We start from the raw sequence: 20,912 nt of genomic DNA, 5'->3' as shown, positions 1-20,912 counted from the left end.
GCCTAGTACCAGTACCCCTTCTCATGTCTATACAGTTACAATGCCAACAATGTATTACACCAAGAACACAACTACTGTTCATTCATAAAATAAGCCAGCTGTAACGTAACTGGTAGTCATAGATAGTGCATTTGTTTTTTGAAAGGTAGATGCCAGCAACCAATAAAGTACCAAAATGTCATGAATATCCTTATGTTGATAAATAAACCATTAGTCACAAGCTTTAGAAACCAAAACCATATTTAATTGAAGTAAATATAAAGCCGGGCAATGTACTTTTTAAAGTTCCTTACAACAAATACACATATACATAAAGAAATATAAAGCAAAGGTTTCAAACAGGCAAATGACAAATACAAAAAAACACTGGCTACAGCTGTTTGATTCTGCACTAACACTAGCTGAAGGTTTGCTCTATTATATATAACACTGGCTGTTAAAAGCCTTTAACAGATGAAGAAAATCACACATAATACATTTTGGATCATACCTCAAAACAGTAAAGATTTCTGTAGAATGTCTAGATTTTTGTTTCATATTTTTGGTCCATTTTTTTATAAAATTGTGGTTTTCGGTCAAATCATAGGCAAATTATTAAACATTGAATTCAGAAAATAATGATAGGCATTTGAGATTCATACTTCATACCCTTCAGAAAATTCATGCTAATGCAACAGCTGTTATTCTATCAACTTTCTAACTTTGTAAGAGCAATATTTAAAAAGTATGCCTATTTTTGGGCCTTTGTTCCCCCTCCCATTATTTATGGCTTTGTCCAGATTTCCTGCTCTAAAATGTTGCAAAGTATGTTGTGGGGGTTCACTATGTAATCCCACAATACTGAAATCCCAGATTTCAGTATTTCAAAATTACATAACCGAAAACACTAAATCCCGAAACCCAATAACCGCAAAATTTAAAATCCTGAATGTACAATACACATACAGCACACACATACACATACACACAACTTCCACCCCTGCACCCCGTCTACTTAAATATACTAACGCAGAGATTGCACAAACAGACACACAAAGGAAACTCACACTCACACATTTTACAGTCCCTCACACACACACATCACAGTCACAATGCACACTGACACACACTAAAGCCCCTAACCAACACACTTACACATACATACTTACCTAAACTTCCACCCATCCATTCACATGCTGCACCGCCAGAAGCACTAAATCAACATGTCCGAGCTTCGAGATTTTGAATTTCTCGCTTCTGGGGTTTCATGATTTTATGATTCGGGTATATAATTTCAAAATACTGAAATTCGAGATTTCAGTATTTCGAAATTATAAAGTGGACCCATGTTGTGGATATATTCTGTCAATCCAAAAAGTTCCTCAAATGCGTACTGTAGAAGCAATGTTTATTTTTTGTGTATAATTGTAAAACTTCCTGTTTCTACAGTCACTTAATTCTGGGGTTAGGGGCAGCAGGCTACAGCCTTCTCAAGGTAATTACTGAAAAACAACTGCCTGTTTCCATAAGGAGCAGTTTCAGTTTTTAAAGCTTTCTGCATCTCTACTGAAAAGTGAGAGGGAGAGAAGTGTAGATTCGTACATATTTTAAATAGATTGTGCAAGATTTGCTGGAAGCAACATCTACAGATTTCATAGAGAGTTCTTCATGCTTCTTCTTGTTTTTTTTAAATAAATATATATATATATATATATATATATATATATATATATATATATCAAATTAGTTTTGTACAACTTAGCTTAGCAGTGAATTGCCTCATTGCCCAATTTTACTTTTGTTAAAAATCTTTTTCATTGTTAGTTCTTGTTCTTGTACTTGTTGCATTTGATACTTTTGTTTGTTGTTTGTATAAATCACTATGGAGCTTTTCTCCCCATGCCACCACTGAAAATGGGCACTTTTTGGCCCAGTGGAACATCCCAGTAAACAAATGCAAATAAATAAATAAAATAAATGCAACATTCTTGCAATTCCCATATTCATTGTATGTTTTACTGAAAGACAATTATAAGGTTCACACAGCCTATCACACTTTCCCCTTTACAAGTTTTTTGAATACCACATAGAAATAAAACTTTTGTGTTACAGCTCCATTTCAAATTATTCTATCAAATTTCCTTGTCAAGGTAGACAATTTTCAATAGAAAGGTAGGGACCTTTTGTGTTTCTAGCTGTAATCCATTACCTTGACAGTTAATTCCATCATTTTATTTGCCATTGGTTCCCTGTGTCTACATGGTGTTCTACCAAATGAGTATAACCTGGAATAGCAGTGAATATGCCTCCAAACCTTTGCAATACTATTTGGATTTCCAGAACTTTGGCAGGGAATAGCTGCTATGACAGCAGTACTTCATTTGCTGGTATGTAAGGTCTACCACAATATCCCATGTCGATTCATCTTGTAACCCACTATAAATACTATGTACCAGTGACTCAGTATCATGATAGAGCTTCATCATGGTAACAGCAGGGTTTGCATTTCTGCCTTCAACTTGGTGATGCCACCACATAATTAATATTGCATGTCTTCCTCACAACAGTGAAACAAGCTGACTGCTACCATTACCTGTTGTCTGACTGCATATTTTGAGCATCTTGCTGTTTGCTTATATCACACATTTGCAGCTTTTCTGGTTATTCTTAACCTTGTTAACCTCATGAGCTCCCTAAACTTAATCCTCAGATTCAGTGCATATTCCACATCAGCCTGTTTGTCTGGTGGGGGCGTGGCCAAGATGCCAGTCTGATAGCAGCAGAAATCCATAGCTCTGCTTAGATTTTAATATCCTGACAGGAAATATACTTTAATTTTTTTTAGAAAAATCTAACTAAAAGGATACTAAAAGTTAGACTCTTTATTATTTTCTAAAAATTAATACATAGTCAAGAGATTTTTTTAATTATTCCCATCAAGACGTTTTCTACTGGAGATCTCAAGATGAGCAACTCGAAGAACCCACACCAGGAGAGTGCAGTGAAGAAAGAACTACATCTTATAATAACAAACATCCAAGAACTGTCACTAAAGCATGAGCAACGTGAAGAACCCACACCAGGAGAGTGCAGTGAAGAAAGAACTACATCTTATGATAACAAACATCCAAGAACTGTCACTAAAAACATGAGCAACGTGAAGAACCCACACCAGGAGAGTGCAGTGAAGAAAGAACTACATCTTATAATAACAAACATCCAAGAACTGTCACTAAAGCATGAGCAACGAGCAACGTGAAGAACCCACACCAGGAGAGTGCAGTGAAGAAAGAACTACATCTTATAATAACAAACATCCAAGAACTGTCACTAAAAACATGAGCAACGTGAAGAACCCACACCAGGAGAGTGCAGTGAAGAAAGAACTACATCTTATAATAACAGACATCCAAGAACTGTCACTAAAAACATGAGCAACGTGAAGAACCCACACCAGGAGAGTGCAGTGAAGAAAGAACTACATCTTATAATAACAAACATCCAAGAACTGTCACTAAAAACATGAGCAACGTGAAGAACCCACACCAGGAGAGTGCAGTGAAGAAAGAACTACATGTTATAATAACAAACATCCTAGAACTGTCACTAAAAACATGAGCAACGTGAAGAACCCACACCAGGAGAGTGCAGTGAAGAAAGAACTACATCTTATAATAACAAACATCCAAGAACTGTCACTAAAAACATGAGTAACGTGAAGAACCCACACCAGGAGAGTGCAGTGAAGAAAGAACTACATCTTATAACAACAAACATCCAAGAACTGTCACTAAAAACATGAGCAACGTGAAGAACCCACACCAGGAGAGTGCAGTGAAGAAAGAACTGCATCTTATAATAACAAACATCCAAGAACTGTCACTAAAAACATGAGTAACGTGAAGAACCCACACCAGGAGAGTGCAGTGAAGAAAGAACTACATCTTATAATAACAAACATCCAAGAACTGTCACTAAAAACATGAGCAACGTGAAGAACCCACACCAGGAGAGTGCAGTGAAGAAAGAACTACATCTTATAATAACAAACACCCAAGAACTGTCACTAAAAACATGAGCAACGTGAAGAACCCACACCAGGAGAGTGCAGTGAAGAAAGAACTACATCTTATAATAACAAACATCCAAGAACTGTCACTAAAAACATGAGCAACGTGAAGAACCCACACCAGGAGAGTGCAGTGAAGAAAGAACTACATCTTATAATAACAAACATCCAAGAACTGTCACTAAAAACATGAGTAACTCGAAGAACCCACACCAGGAGAGTGCAGTGAAGAAAGAACTGCATCTTATAATAACAAACATCCAAGAACTGTCACTAAAAACATGAGCAACGTGAAGAACCCACACCAGGAGAGTGCAGTGAAGAAAGAACTACATCTTATAATAACAAACATCCAAGAACTGTCACTAAAAACATGAGCAACGTGAAGAGCCCACACCAGGAGAGTGCAGTGAAGAAAGAACTACATCTTATAATAACAAACATCCAAGAACTGTCACTAAAAACATGAGCAACGTGAAGAACCCACACCAGGAGAGTGCAGTGAAGAAAGAACTGCATCTTATAATAACAAACATCCAAGAACTGTCACTAAAATGGACAAATTCGAAAACAAAATGGATATTATCAAACAAGAATGCAGTAAACAACTGGAACTTCTAAATGGAATAGTAAAAAAACAATCTGAACAGATTCTTGCCTTAGAGGAAACAGTAACTGACCTAGATACTAGAGTGACAGAAAATGAACATCAAAATGAATTTCTTTTGAAATAACACCAGGCTGATTGAGAAACTGGAAGACCATAAAAGTAGATCAAGGAGGAATAACATAAGAATATATGGAATTCCTGAGAAAGAAGAGGGTGCTAACATGATTCAGTTCCTCAATAAGTGGTTTTCATCAGCACTAAGCATGCCTGAACCCCTCTCTTTTGGAATTGAGAGAGCTCATCAGTCTCTGGCAAATCCAGCTTCATCTCCGAGTTCATCTAACCCCAGGTCTATAATAGTTAGATTCCTTTCCTCACAAGACAAGGACTTAGTGCTGAAATCAGCTTGGACTAATTCCCCTATCAAGATGGGTAAAAAAGTTATTTGTTTTGACAATGACTACATCTCTACAGTCATATCCAGAAGAAAGGAGGGTGTTCATCATGTGTTCCTCTAATTAAGTCTTAGAAAAAGTCAATATTAAAGCTCAAATTCTTTTTCCTGCAAGAGTGAAAATCACCTTGCCAGAAGGAGTGAAGATCTTTGATTCCCTATAAGAAGCAGTAGAATTTATCCAAAAGAAGAAAATACTGTTGGACATAAAAGAAATGGAATGGTCATCTTAGGGCTTGAAGAGACGGGCAACAAAAAATGGATGGTCTGTGAAGGAAGCAGCAAACAAAACTAAGAAACTAAAGGACAAATGAATAAACTCCTTTTAATTTTAAATGCTTTGTTTTATGAATCATAATATATTTGGTACTGGAAAGTCTCTATGCTGTAAGGTACTATAAATCATTTTTATTATTAACTTTCTCTTTTCCTTTCTGTATCCACGTCCTCTAATTACATATAGTACTAAGTATTTAAATAACTTTTTCTCTCTCTCTCTTCTTTCTTCCTACTCTTTTTTTGTTACCAATGTTCCTTTTCTCTCTTTTCCCCATTATAAGTACTTTACATTCTTTTCCCTTTTAAATAACTACACATGATGTATGTCTTCTAATTCTCCAGTAGTAGTATAATATAGCAATAACCCACGCCTGGGTGTGGGTAATGCTGGATTTACCCACGGTTGGTGTGGTTTGGTCACGAGGGCTTCGCCCTCGTGACCAAACAAAAACAACCGTGGGTAAATCTAGCATTACCCACACCCAGAAGTGGTTATTATTATACAATGACATTATTTAAGAAAAAAAATAATTAATTTTCTTAAATAATGGCATTGTATAATGCCTCCTTGGTGCCCTTCCGCAGCTGTCTGATATTCTGCGGCAATTCTGATGTACTGCGCATGCGTATGCCTACGCAGTACATCAGAGCTGTGGGCAAAAGCAATGGAGAAAGCAAGATCTCCGTTGCTTTTTACAAATTGCTATGTTAAACTCGTTTAACATAGCGAGACATCATTAAAAAAAGCAACAGGGAATCTCTGTTGCTTTTTTTAATGCTGTCTCGCTATGTTAAACTCGTTTAACATAGCGAGACAGTGTGAAGCAACGGAGATCTTGCGTTCTCCGTTGCTGTAAAAAAAAAAGAGTTATAGTAATGAAAAAAGTCCGGGCGACCGGACCTTTTTCCATTACTATAACTCTGATTTACAACGTGCACGCTGACCAATCAGCGTGCACATTTTTTGAATATTAATGGGGGGTCATTGTATAATTTGACTTAATACCAAAGGGCATTTTTTTCTATTGGATTAGTAGTGGGGTTACAAGGTGTTTTTGATTAGTGTTTCTAACTAGATGTTTTAGTATATTTGTTTAGATACATTTAAACATTATACAGTACATTAATGGTGTTTTATAGATAGCTAAAACATGTTCCCTCTCTGTCTCTGGCCTGGTTAACTGGTGGGTAAATGACTGAAATGTTATAATATGATTTCTGATTTGAGGCAGCTGTTACTTCTAAATAGCTGTTATTTTATGAAAGGGTTTATTTTTTCATGATGTTGAAGTATTGTGAGGGAACTGGTGGTCTGTGTGATTTTTTTTTTTTTGCTTTCTGTAAACTCTAAAAGCTTTAAGATCTGAATTTCCCACCAAAAATGCTTTTTTCTATCCTAGAGACAACTTCTGTTGTGCATGAGCATATTTAGATATTTTTTAACAAGTTTATGAAGCTGCAGCTTGAGGAAACAACAGTGATGACATCATTTGACCTTTTGAACTTGTTAAATGGTTGTACTTAAAATTCTTTTCTCTTGAAATTCTGTTATCCTTCACTAGATACTTTAACTGGTAAATAATTAGTTTTGATAAAAGTGTTTAACTCCTTTGAAAATGCCTATGTTCTCTTATAGATGCATACATTCTGCAGATTCAATGACACCATTAGTAACTAAATGACATCAAGTGAACTAGGAGCTGCATTAGAAAACTCATTATGCATATTAACATCAGAATTATGTTATAGAACTAAACCTTTAGTAACTAAACAGAGGGTTGTGAGGCCCCTTTTTTTCTCTCTGTCTCTTCCCCATTCCTGATGAAAGACGTCAACATAGATATTGTTAATACATATGAGTAATATGTGTATAATTGCAAAATATAATAGTAATGCTGTAATAAGTGTTTTATATATATATATATATATATATATATATATATATATATATATATATATATATTCAACAGATCCTTACATGAAAAATGGGTACTTACGTATTATCGCAACCAGATATTTGCAATAATAACGCTTGCTTCCTGGTATGTGAATGTAACCAGAAATGTATGCAGAATCACACAGGCAATGTTATCTTTAAAAAACACTTTGTTTAGGAGGAACAGTGTACTATTTGAAAAATGATTGCTTGTTTGAAGCTATGCTGTTTCCTGACATCATGCCAGTTATACTACATTTCCAAGTCCTGTTATGTGTGCACACAACGCAGCAAAAGTGTGTGAAATGGACTAATTACTCTGAATCACAATCACAGCACAACCTCACTAAATGTAAACAGTTTTGAAAATACTACTATGTTTCTTTCTGGTTTGCCAAAACTCGATCCCGAAAAGACACAGTGACAGCAAAGACACGTTCTGGTTTCAAGCAATGACATTTTGTGGTTGGATGCAAAGAGCTGTGTCTGCATCATATTCCCTTTCCCATAACTGTTTTGAAGGTTGACAGTTCCCATAGCAGCCCAAAAGGAGTAAAAAGCAGCTGACAGTTCCCACACTATCCAAAAAGGGGGAAAACACAACTTCTACAGACGTGATTCATTTATCATTAAACACACATTATGAAGGATAACACTCCCGGGGGCCAACACTGCTCTTTCGCAACCAACTTCCAGAGCCAGCCACCACATTGTCCTCACATAACGCTCGGGTCATCGCAACTTCGATTTGCAGGGAAGTGCTAAAAGGCATGCAGATTAGTAAACTGTCCAAAATCATGGCATTAAGGACAATGACTCATTTCTCCATAATGTCAGGAATTATCAGAGATTTGGAAACTGGTTGCGAGAGAATTGCAAAAATCTGGTGGCGATAATATGTAAGTACCGAAAAATGTTAGATAGATTGATAAAATGGTTAAATCATCTGATATTTCTTGAAAAGTCTTGGGAATATTGACAATCTTCTTAACCTTCAGCTTCTAATGTTTATCCATACTTTGATCTGATGTGTATTTCTGGCATATCTACGTATTAGAGGTGGCATTATCATATGTGACATATTCATATAGCTTCAGATATATTGGATATTCTCATTATAATGTATATTTCATGGATTCAGATTTCTTTAGTTGCTTTCATAATGCTTTTCTTTTATGTTTTTATGCTATATCCTAAGCAGAGATGGATAATGTGTGTCTTTTGGTATTGGAGAAGTGGTGGATGGATGGTTTAGTTTTAACTAAACCAGAAACTTTATGTTTCATGTATGTGTTTGTAAATAGTTTTGGGTTTTTGAAAGTAGTGCTTAATACACATTATACATCCATGATAAGTAAGTTTTCAGTAGATTTCAAGTCAACATGGAAGAAAGGTCTTTCAGTTAGTAATATGCACATTATGATCAATAGCTTATAACTGTTTATCAATAAATATTAATGGTGTGAACAATAATGTCAAAAGAGTGGTTTGCTTAAATATATCAAAATGCATAAAGCCCAGATCATTTTTTTACAGGAAACCCATCTATTAAAAAAAGATCTACAAAAATACTCATTCAATGGCTATACCATTCTGGCTGATTCATGTTTTAAGACTAAGAGAAGGGTCACTCTTATTCTATGGAAAAATACTTATACTATGCCAAGAATTATAGATACAATTTCAGATAAAGATGGGATGCTAAGCATGGTTATTTTGGAAATCAATAGGAAGTATTATACTTTGATTAATACATACTGGATACCAGGACTGAGTACTAAATATGTTGACAAATATCTGGACCTGATTATTTAAATGCAAAATGGGAAATTATAGCAACAGGTGATTTTAACTGCCTATTATCAGGCAATGATACTTGTAAAAATGATAAAATAAAACTAACATCTCAAGCCAAGAAGTTAAATTACTTTTCTAAACCAGATGAACCTTAAAGATATACATGGTCTAAGAGAACATTATTCCTTATTCTGTACTCACTATTATTATCGGTTTGGTACAGAAACAAACATTGATAAGGTCTTTGTATCAAATAATATATACTCTAAAATAAGTGACGTATCTATAATGACTTGCCCACTTTTGGACCATAATGCTATAAACTTTACATTAACTATGCATACAGATGATTTAATATTTCTACAGATAATTCCTGCTTACATAACTAAGTTAAAAGACTTTAGGGAATGGATAATAAAAGAAGTAGACATGTTTATGGAAACAAATGATAATGGTGAAGCGACTGATGCTATACTATGGGACACCTTTAAAGTTTATATATATATATATATATATATATATATATATATATATATATATATATATATATAGTAGAATAAAATCTTGGTATCTTAAAAAAGGACAGATTGGGACAAAGAACTTTTAGACTTACAAAAAAAAATAGACAAGATAAAAATGGATGCAAAACCAAATAACAAAGTAGCACATAACAAAATTAGTAAAGTAAATCAAAAATATTTAGAAGTTCAGAACCATAAGGTAGCCATAAACCTGGAAAATTTTAAATTACAATCTTATGCTTTAAATCCCAAATATCTACATAAAATAGCAGTAAGATCTGAAAAAAATAAACAATCAAAATCTTCTTAATGAGATTAAATATAAAAGTGATCGTTCAGTTAAGAGTACATCTAACTTAATGGGCATATTCAAAGTGTTCAAAAACTACTATAAAGATATAAATAATAACACTCCACTTTTGGAGACAGATAATGTAACAAATACTTTTATTCAAGAAAATGTAAGTACTAAGGTGTCAATGCAACAAAATAACATATTAAATAAACAAATAGCACTAACAGAAGTGAAAGAGCAAATAAAACATTTAAAAGATAATAAAGCTCCAGGACTTGATGGAATAATTTCTGAACTATATAAGATTTTTCCTGAATATATAATAAAGAAAATGATGAGTACCTTTACTATGGTTAAGCAAAAATGTATAACACCCCCATTGTGGAAATACTTAATTATCTCCCCCATATAAAAACAAGGTAAGGACCCCAAATCTTGTGATTCATATAGGACAATTTCTTTACTAAACACTGATTATAAAATGTTCATGATAATGTTAGCTAATAGGATAATGAAAATATTACCTAATCTAATACATAATGATCAGACAGGGTTCATTCTGCATAGAAAAGTGCAAGATAACATTATTAAATTACTATCATTAATATACATAGCATGCAAATACAAAAACAACTAACTATTATCAGCCTAGACATAGAAAAGGCTTTTGATTCTATTAGTTGGTCTTATCTACAAAGAATTTTGATTGGTTTTGAATTCTCCTCAGATTTTGTCAACTTATTAATGAAAATGTATAGTGGGGCACAAGCTTATGTGAAAATTGGATCATGTCTATCCTCACCACTATAAATCCTCAAGGGAACTAGACAAGGTTGTCCTTTGTCACCATTATTGTTTGCTCTTTCAATGGAACCTTTTGCTACATATATCAGAAACAAGCAAAATATAAAAGGTTTTCAAATTAATAAGGACTATTGTCCTAAGATACAGTTATTTGCTGATGATATGTTGATAATGTTGGGTGATATTGATGGTTCTTTGCATGATGTTATAAATACCTTAAGCAAGTTTGAAAGAATTTTAGGGCTTAAACTTAATCATAATAAATCTAAAACATTACTAATTAACGAAAAGATCAACAAAAACCTAAGAGAGAATACCTGGTTTAATTGGGAGAATAATGTATTAGAATATTTGGGTGTCAGTATAAAGAGTACATGGAAAAAGTCTGTTAAACTAAACTACAATAATTTAATAACAACCATTAGTGAACTAATCAAAAGATATAATAAAATGTTCTTCACAATGAAGGACATGCTCTCTTTAATTAAAATGATAATTTTACCTAAATTTTGTTTTATATACAGTCATTGATACTACCCCCTCCAAAAACGTATTAAAAAATTAGATTCCATGCTACTTAAATTTTTATGGCTCCCCTTAAAACCTAGGATTGCATATAAATGGCACATTAGAGCTTGGAACAGTAATGGGTTAGCATTCCCTAGCTTAGATCTTTATTCCAAACCAGTTATAATTAATGTAATATTACATTGGATCACACCTACCTATATATCTGGCTGGAAAACAATACATGAGATTCATATAACTGATGTCAGAACTATAGAAAACTAATTTAAGGAACAATATGGAAAAAGTAGAGTTCATTGGCTTTTACATGGATTTTGTTTACTTAATAAGAAGTGTGATAATTTTTCTTATGGCATTAATCAAATATTTAATAACTTTAAAAATATAATTGATTGTAATTACAACAGTAACAATTTTTATTTCTTATATTCCCTATAGCATACTCCCCTGATTGCCTAGATTCTTTCAACATCAATGCAATGCAAAAATTAAAAGAAAATAACTTGATATTCTGGCATCAGTTTATTGAAAATAAGAGTATTAAACCACTAAACTCTCTTTAGTGTAGTTTTGATAATAATCAAGAGAGTTGGTTGTTTATACACTCATTATGGCAGTTTATAGAAAACAAAATGAGAGTATCAATCAACCTCAAGACTGAATCTATACTTAGTCAAAAATTAAGTATCTCACCTATCTATAAGATACTAAGAGAAGACACTCTAAAATGTGACTCTGATTTTTGGAATTACTATGTAAAGATTAATGGAGAACAAATATCTGATGAATCCAAAAAAATTGTTATTGAATTCTATGTATGTTACCTCTTCTTCATTATATTGGAGATTGTATACATGGAAATTTATGAATAGGAGTTTCTATACTCCACATACCATAAATCTTATACTGAAAAACAGTGAAAGTAAATGTCTGAAATGTGATGAATTACTAGAGGCCAACTGGTTTCACATGTTCATTGAATGTAGAAATGCTGTTCAATACTGGAAAGACTTCAGATATTATATAAATGTTTTATGGTCTGATAACTGTCATATTTCTAACTCACAAATCCTATTCATTGTTCCTATACCTAAGGTAATACCTAAATCTCAGATTCAGTTTTTCTAGTTAATTCTTGCAATTGCCAGAACAGTTATTACTCTGAACTGGAAAGGTTTAAAGATTTTATTAATTTAGCAAAAGTTGCTTGTAAAAAAGAACTGCAAACCAATTGTTATAGAACTCATAGCATTACTCATAAAAAATAGCATGGCAAAAATTGGAAAACCTTTTGAACAAATACTGATAAATTCTCATGGATAAAATAATTGTTTATCATGGATGAATGCAAATACTGTAAATAGCTTTGTTATTGTTTTATTGTATTTGTTATTTGTACATTTGCATATGTTTATAAAAACAAGATAAAAATGTTTTTGGTACAAAAAAAGAACTCCATTCACCTTCCCACTCACCACAGATGAAGTATGAAGACAATAAAGTAGATTATACAGTGAAAACCTGGGGATTCTTTGGCTACCTTTCTCCATGAAAAAAAAAGACGAAGTAGGTATTTTCCCCACTTCCACTTAAATTGATTTACAGATACTCATAGCATCTTCTTAAAGAGTAGAATTAAACCCCTTCACTAAATCACTTCCTTGTGGATAGTAGTGGATAGTTTTTAACTACTTTAATCCCCAGAGATTTTACAAATAGGTCAGCAGGTTAGAAAAGAAGTGATCACCTCTGTCTTTTCAGCATTTTCTAGGGAAACTCACCTGATAAAAAATTCTAACAGAGAATTTGCCATCTTTTCTGCCTTAGCAGAGGACAAAGTCACTGTCTCAATGTACATAGTAACATAGTCTGCCACTGCCACTGCCATGATATAACTCTTTCCTGTGGTGCTTGGGGTACTAAGATGTCCCACAATACTCATGAGCACCTTTTGAAACAGCCACTTAGTAACAGGTAATGGCAACAAAGTGGCTTTAGCTTTGTATCTTGCTTTGCCAATGTTTTTGCTCTGCCCACCCATCTTGCCGTATCCTCTCATATCTTTTTGCAATTTCTGGCCTATAAAAATGTACATAAGTCTCCTTGTACACTTCGTACTCAGTCTTTAAAAGAAATATCACAGGCTATGGCCAGATGTGCCTAATGGTAGAACCCTTGGGATTATTAGCTGCTTTAGCAGTTCTTGCCATTGCCCCACCCTCAGGAGTCTATTCTCTGTACAGCAATCTCTTGTTTAAGTATATGGACTCCTCACTTGTTTCAGGATCTGGAACTTCTTTGGTTACCTGCATTAGGTACTTTAAGGTGGGATCTGACAGCTGTACCTGTATCCGCTGTCTTTTTGTGATCCTTCTCGGTTCCTTTTCCAAGGGATTTTTTTGAGAGCTGAAGCTCAGTTAGGCTTCCTTGTACTGAACACCTCTTCCACTGATATAGTACTTTCCAAAGGAATTCCAATACCTGTTGGTAACAGACTTGCTGCTGTACTTATATCTTTTCCCAAAGCAGCATCATCACCAGGCTCATTAGAGGTGTGGGCACTGATTGGGTATCCATCCTGCTACCTTTCCCACACACACTTAACTCCATGTCTGACTTTGCTTAATCACATTTACAAAAGTTACTGTCTTATGAAAACACTTTGCTTAATCACATTTACAAAAGTTACTGTCTTATGAAAACAATTTCCTATTAAAATATCTGCCATGATATCATGAAGAATTACCATCCGCTACTCTTCATGCCCCCTTCCTAATCCAAGTGAGCTCTAGCCAATGGATAGAGAAAAGGTATGCCTCCCATGGTCCTAAATGGAATGGAATGAGCAGGCAAGTAATGTTCCTCTCTAAAAACTGTAATTTTAACTCATTACAGCTGAGTGGCACCTCAAGGTGCTTCTGCAGTTACATCCTACTGTTGCCTCTAGGCATCAAATGTTGCTTGTTAATATTTGCAGTAATAATTCCAAAACCATGCCAAGTACAAACTATTAAAAGATTTCATCTTAAAGCTTACACAATGACAAACACATCTTATTGATATTTGACTTCTGTCTAGTGAAGATAAAGAGATATCAATTGTTGTTCATATAATATTTTTATATATATACATATATATATATATATATATATATATATATATATATATATATCTAGGATGGTTGTTCGAATGATCAAACGTCCGAATCCATAACAACCGAACACACTTCAACGAAAGTGCTTTTATCGAAAAAGCATTTTCGTTAAAGTGTTACCAAAAAAAAAAAACACTACTTTAAGGTTTTAGCAGGGGAGCTTCACCCCCCTGCACCCCCCACAGCCCCCCACACACCCCTACTTTAATATTCTTCCTCCAAGACTGCACTACAGTGGGGAAAAGGGAATTTTCCCTTATCCACACTGTAGTACGGCCTCGGCAACAGGCATACTTACGTGAAAGTACTTCTTCGGTGCAAAGCACTTTCACGTAAGTATGCCCGGCCATTTGGGTTTCGGACGTTTGCTCATTCGAGTAAACATCTGAGACCCATATAAATATATATATATATATATATATATATATATATATATATATATATATATATTTTTTTTTTTTACATATATATATATATATATATATATATATGTGTGTGTGTGTGTGTGTGTGTGTGTGTGTGTGTCATAAAATTTCATATTTTTCTAAATGTCTCGACAGCAAAGAAGCACAGACACAACTGCTTAGCATCATGTGAAAAATATCTCAGCTGGATGAAGAAATTGCTTCTAATGGTTACTGAGATATTATAAGTTGTTTACAAAATATTACAAAGTAAATTGTTACTGCGTTTACTAGGATTATAAAAAACAGTTTAAGACCTAGAACCTAAAGAATATTACCACTATAAAAATAGTTTGTGCTGAAGTGTTTGCCATTTACACTTTATTGATAGAGATATGTCCCTGCTGGACAGTGGCATAGGGTGCTCACTTGTCAGAACATGGGCTAAATTCTTGGCTAGGCTTGTAAGGGCCTCAGGACCAATAGCCTAGTAACTTCCTATGATCCTATGATCCTATCATCCTATGAATATTTGTTTGAAGTGTGAGGACATAATTTGATTCTATCAGAAAGTTTAGGCTCTGCCAATTGGAAGCTACAGTACAAACTTCCAGACCTCCATTGGAGGAAATGAGTTAACAATAGTTACATCCGATGCAGTATCCCTCATACCAGTGGTTTCTTTGCCATCTACCAGGAAAGGATATGAGACCTACTGATAATCTGGAGCAGCTGCAGTTTCAGGACTACCCATCTTTAGCATGATGTCATGTCTGTCACTTCACCACATGGCTTTTGTTCCCTAGCCTGTATGTATGGAAGTTTGGTCCATGCATACCTCATGTGGATATTGTTGCTCTCCTATTTTGGACACAATAGAAGAATCTTCATGGGTTCTGTTCAAACAGCTTTATTTTATGCAAATACATCATGATAGAAGTTTACTGACTTTAACTTAAGTAACTTATATGCAAACTAACTGCTGTAGTCATACATGCTTACTCTCTGGCTCCACTCTCAAAATGGCACTAGGAATGATATGTGCACGCTCAGTCCTTGACATGCTTCTTAAAGATACAGCACATAGCACATGATGTCTAATCTACAGATTTATTGGAAACATTTAACCTCCAAGACCAAGGAGTGTTCTGGAATCAGTGATTACCTCCCTTCCCCTGTTTGTGGAAGTTGCTCTGATGGATTAGATGCCCCCTTGAGTTCCCTTATATAATTCACCCTTTTTGCCTGCCTCTTCAGCTGTGGTATACTCTCAGTCTAACAACCAGATTATCACCCTCAAACAAATAGGTTGCTTGCTTCTTTATCACAAGGCCTTTCAACATCTCAAATGCATTAATTTGACCTCTACATGCTCACTTATTAAACTAAAATCCCTGACAATGTCTTTGTATTTCTCCTGTGCACTTTAAACTTTTTTGCCATAACATTCAGGCATGAACGTAAATCATTAAAATAAACATTTCGATTTTTAACCTTTAAATAGTGTGCACAGTCATTGCCATCCATTTCACTTAAGGCATGCACAGCTTTGCCCTAAATCAGAAGAGTAAAAAATGTTATCCATTGACTCTGATCAGTTTGATGTGTGTGTGTGTGTGTGTGTGTGTGTGTGTGTGTGTGTGTGTGTGTGTGTGTGTGTGTGTATATATATATATATATATATATATATATATATATATATATATATATATATATATTTATTATTATATATATATTTATTATTTTTTTTCAAATGCCTGAATAAAACTTTCAAAATCATCTTCCATTTTTAAACCGAAGAATGAATGTAGTACTGTCTTTGGGTTCCAGACTGGGTTTCATCCTGATACTCATTTACATTTGGTGAAGGATGACCAGTTCTTTTTTTTTGGCCAGTTCACGTTGATGCTTCCTTTTCTGTTCTCTGACATTAAACTGTCACTTCCGTTCCTCATCGGTGGTTTTATAATGTCTTATTCTCACTGCTGCTTCAATTTCCCTGCAGTTCATCTCCAGTTCCAGTTTCTTAGTTCAAGTTACAATTTCATATCATTTGGTGACATCTTGGATGACCCATCATCTGCATGCTGAATACCTACAGCCCCTGCCAAACTATCTTCAAGACCACTAGACTGAACTTTAGTGTTATAGGATGGTTATTCTATCTCATCCTTGCTCAGACCAGTATGCAAGAGCTTTGTTCAGACAGCCTTTTTGATTTAAGCTCTTTAACCAGATGTGCTACTGACATTTTGAAATATATTTTAGAGGTCATGTTGCTTGTTTCCCAGCTACTCTAAGACTGAAAAAAATAATTAAATAAAATAACTGCTATACAATGTGTACAGATATATATTTACCTTGTGGCTACAAGGGTATACACACATTTGATGAAAAAACTGTTTTGCAGTATCCATGCCATGGAAAACTGATTAATGTCATATTATGGGATTTAAAATGAACACCACTGGGGCCAATTAATATATCACTTTTATGGCAGCAGTCTCATGTTCTGCACTGCTGACCATCAAATAATATGTGAAGGGGCAACTGCCTTATGAACATACCCATAATGGATTTTATGCTGAACAACTTCAGAAAAGAATTATAATAATCAAGTTCCAGATAATTTATTTAGTTTTTAGTCAGTCCAGTATCTCTCAGTGTTTTTTTTTTTACCAAAAGTAACTGAAATTGTGTCAGAATCTTTTTGCATGCACACAGACCCCCCCCACACACACACACACATAAGATATTTCCCATGAGAGGTTAATGACACCTTTCAATTTTCAGTGCTCCTTTTCCAGTCTTTACAGTAAAGCTGTCATCTGCTACACAAATCTGTTACACCAAGAATGCAATTATTGTTCACTCTAAAAATTAGCCATTTATAATGTCAGTGGGTGCTCAAGGTTACACAGACACTCTTTAAACAAAGATGCTAATCGTTCATAAGTTACCAGTTCATCACACACACAAATACTTATAAATAACCAACCAGTCACAAGTCTTAAAATAGAATTATAAAACAATTTACTTGAAATAATGTTAACCAATGCACTTTCAAAGTTAAATATACAGCAAATAAATTTGTTCAAGGAAACAACATAGGATTCAAAATAGAGAAAGGATACATAGAACAACACACTGGCTACACCTATGTGATCTTGAATTTCCACTAGATGAAGGTTTACTGTACTATGTATGACTCTGGCTGTTAAACTTGTTTAATAGAAAAAGAAATCTCACAAGCAATATATTCCAGACAAGAACTCTGACTCCCATAAAGGTGCCCTGTGTATACTGCAAAAGATGTTGTCCAACTACTGTTACAAACAGTCGCTCTCAGCTTAAAATAGTCCCAGCTTTTGTATTTCTTGTTTGGTTTAAAAATCTAATGCAAATAATCCTGTTTCAACAGTCACTTAAATCCAGAGTTAGGGGAACTACAGTCCAAAAAAGGTCATTCTTGAACAAAAAAAAATTCTGCCAATGTGTATACAGAGCAGTTACAGTTTCCAAACATTTTTGCATGTCTTCTAAAAACTACAATTGCACATTCTTACTCAGCTTTTCTCATTACATTTTTCTACCTGAAACAACAATCACAGATCTTAACTTCACCCTTTTTTTCAAAAAATAATTACATTTAACTTAGCTTAGCTTAGCTTAGTGTAACATTTCTGCATTCCTTTCTTCACTGCATGTTTTATTGAAAACATTTACAAGTAATATACAGACTGCCCCATTTCTGATGTAAAATAATTCCTGTCCAGAACAGTTTAAGAATAGAAACATGTCATATTTCAGTGTAGAAGAGGCCATATTTTTGTAAATCACAATTAAATGACAGTGTCAGGAAAAGTTTCTTTGGATAGCAAGTGAATTTTTGGCAGCAAACTGGTGTTTTTTTTATTTTTTAGTCAATTCTCCCTTTATAATAATTCACTTTTCTCTGCTTTAAGAGATTGTTGGCATTCATGGTACTGTGAATGGGCACAGATAGGTGTCAGTTATGGCTGGATTATAGGGAAAACATGATGGTACTGAACTGCAGGACCTTGACTGGTTTGCCTGGTGGAGTATGCCCTCAGTGGATTTGTAAAAGCATCTGTCATGCTCCTGGGACTATCTATGGACTGTGATGGAGTCATGCATGGAATGGTGTGTACCATTTATGTTCTTCTATTGTGTGATCATAGAATGCATGACCATGGTGGAGTCCCAGCATCCAAATGAATAATGGATGACAACTGGGCCACCACTTCCACATGCCTTCTCTAGGCCCCTATTTCCCAAATTGCTGTGAATGCACTGCAAAATGTCCCACAGTTCATGCAGTGGCTGTAGGTCTTCATGCAGGCCACACAACACACTCAAGATGTTTGACATCATGTGCTTAGTGGCTGTCTGTCCCTGACTTATTACCTTGCACATCTGTTTATTGATGCCATGGGTAACAACTATTTCAAGGAATGTTCAGGAGTCATGGGGTGATGGCCACTATGCAGTGTGCATGTGCCTCAAAGATACTGAAGCCTCTGATGCTCTCTTTGGTGGTGACACCTGTATAGCAGGGGTGGGGCTGACATGGATGGGAAGACTTTTGCTGAACACAGGTGATGATGGAGGTTAATCTAGGCCCTACACAGTCAACTTAGCTGTGTGTGGTATGAATGTACCCTTTATTGTTAGTATTGCTGACAGTGCCTCTATGTCATCAGTCTGTGCCATGTACATTTTGCCATCATTGTCAGCTTTCTGTGGCCTGCTGATATCAGGGTATGTGCCAGCCTGTTGTACTAGACCCTCTCCCAGTGAAGCCTGTGAATGCATTCAGCTAATATACCTATAGCGATGCTGGTATAGAATTGCCACTCCCACCACCATGTGACACATAGACTGCTGCACAGCAATCCTACTCATAATCTATGAGCAGATATGCAAGTTGTGGTTCAGGCTGCTGCTGTTGCAGCCATGATGTATGCAGCTGACATAAATGAAGATGTGTTTGAGTAAAACATATCCAGGTGAAAGATAGTGCCCTACAGGTATAGTATATGCCACTACTCAGCTGGAGCATTCCCTAAAAACAATGGGGCAGCCACTGCCAGTGCAGCTCCCACATCTAAGTCACTACAAGGTATGATGGTTCTCTTACTTTGCCTGGCAACAGTTATCAGGAACTCCTCCATCTCTGTGGAATTCATCTGTGTTGGTGCTCTATACCAAGTGGCCAACATGTCTCCGGCAATTTCCTATGCCTTAGTCCTGACATGCTATACAATATCTGTGATCCTGCAATGCAGCTATTGTATTGTCCTTATATGGCAATCCAATACAATGATGTCCTGCACCAGAACATGCAACATCTGTTTCCAGAAAGCCATGTCAGCTTTGCCCTTCTCTAGCATACACAAAACATGTATGCACAAGGCCTGTAGTAACATCCCTATCTCCTGTAAAGTGAACTGTTCCAGATGTTGCCATTCCTTTAGTCCCATACCAAGTTAAGTACACCTTTGGGCAACACATGTATATCAGTGTGTATCTGCAAGAAAGTCCATACCAACAAATATTTGATTCCAAACTGTCTCCAGCACCCATGTGATGGCCACAGCATTACATTGTACTGGGTAAACCTCATGCAGAGTTTTTGTCTTCAGTACCGATGTTTGCAAATACACATTCAAACTGCTGGGCTGGGTAAGTCAGAACATGAGTAAACTTACAGACACAGCAGTCCATTATTCTAAACTTAACACAGTCAATGCTTATAGCTGAGGCCAATGTGTTTAGATGAGCTGGGCACTTGAATTCAGCAGTAGCTGCAATTAACAGTTGTGAACCCATGAAGAGACTGCTGGAATGTGTGGTGGAGAAGGATTACAGAGAAATAATCAACAGAGCATTGGATAGCTCATGGCCAAATTATGCATAATGATGCTCATTTGCTCCTCATATGGACTTCATATTCTGCAACTGGAATCACATCAGCACACTGTTCTCCCATATTATGGGCAAGCATTAGTTTGTACTGTGTGTTCTGCCCACCAGCGCCCTTTGGAGTGGCTGGGAAACA

The sequence above is a fragment of the Protopterus annectens genome, chromosome 10.part0 (assembly GCF_019279795.1).
Source record: "Protopterus annectens isolate FY-2018-M chromosome 10.part0, PAN1.0, whole genome shotgun sequence".
Lineage (NCBI taxonomy): Eukaryota > Metazoa > Chordata > Ceratodontiformes > Protopteridae > Protopterus > Protopterus annectens.
The sequence above is the reverse complement of the archived record's forward strand: the minus strand, read 5'-3'. Positions refer to the sequence as shown.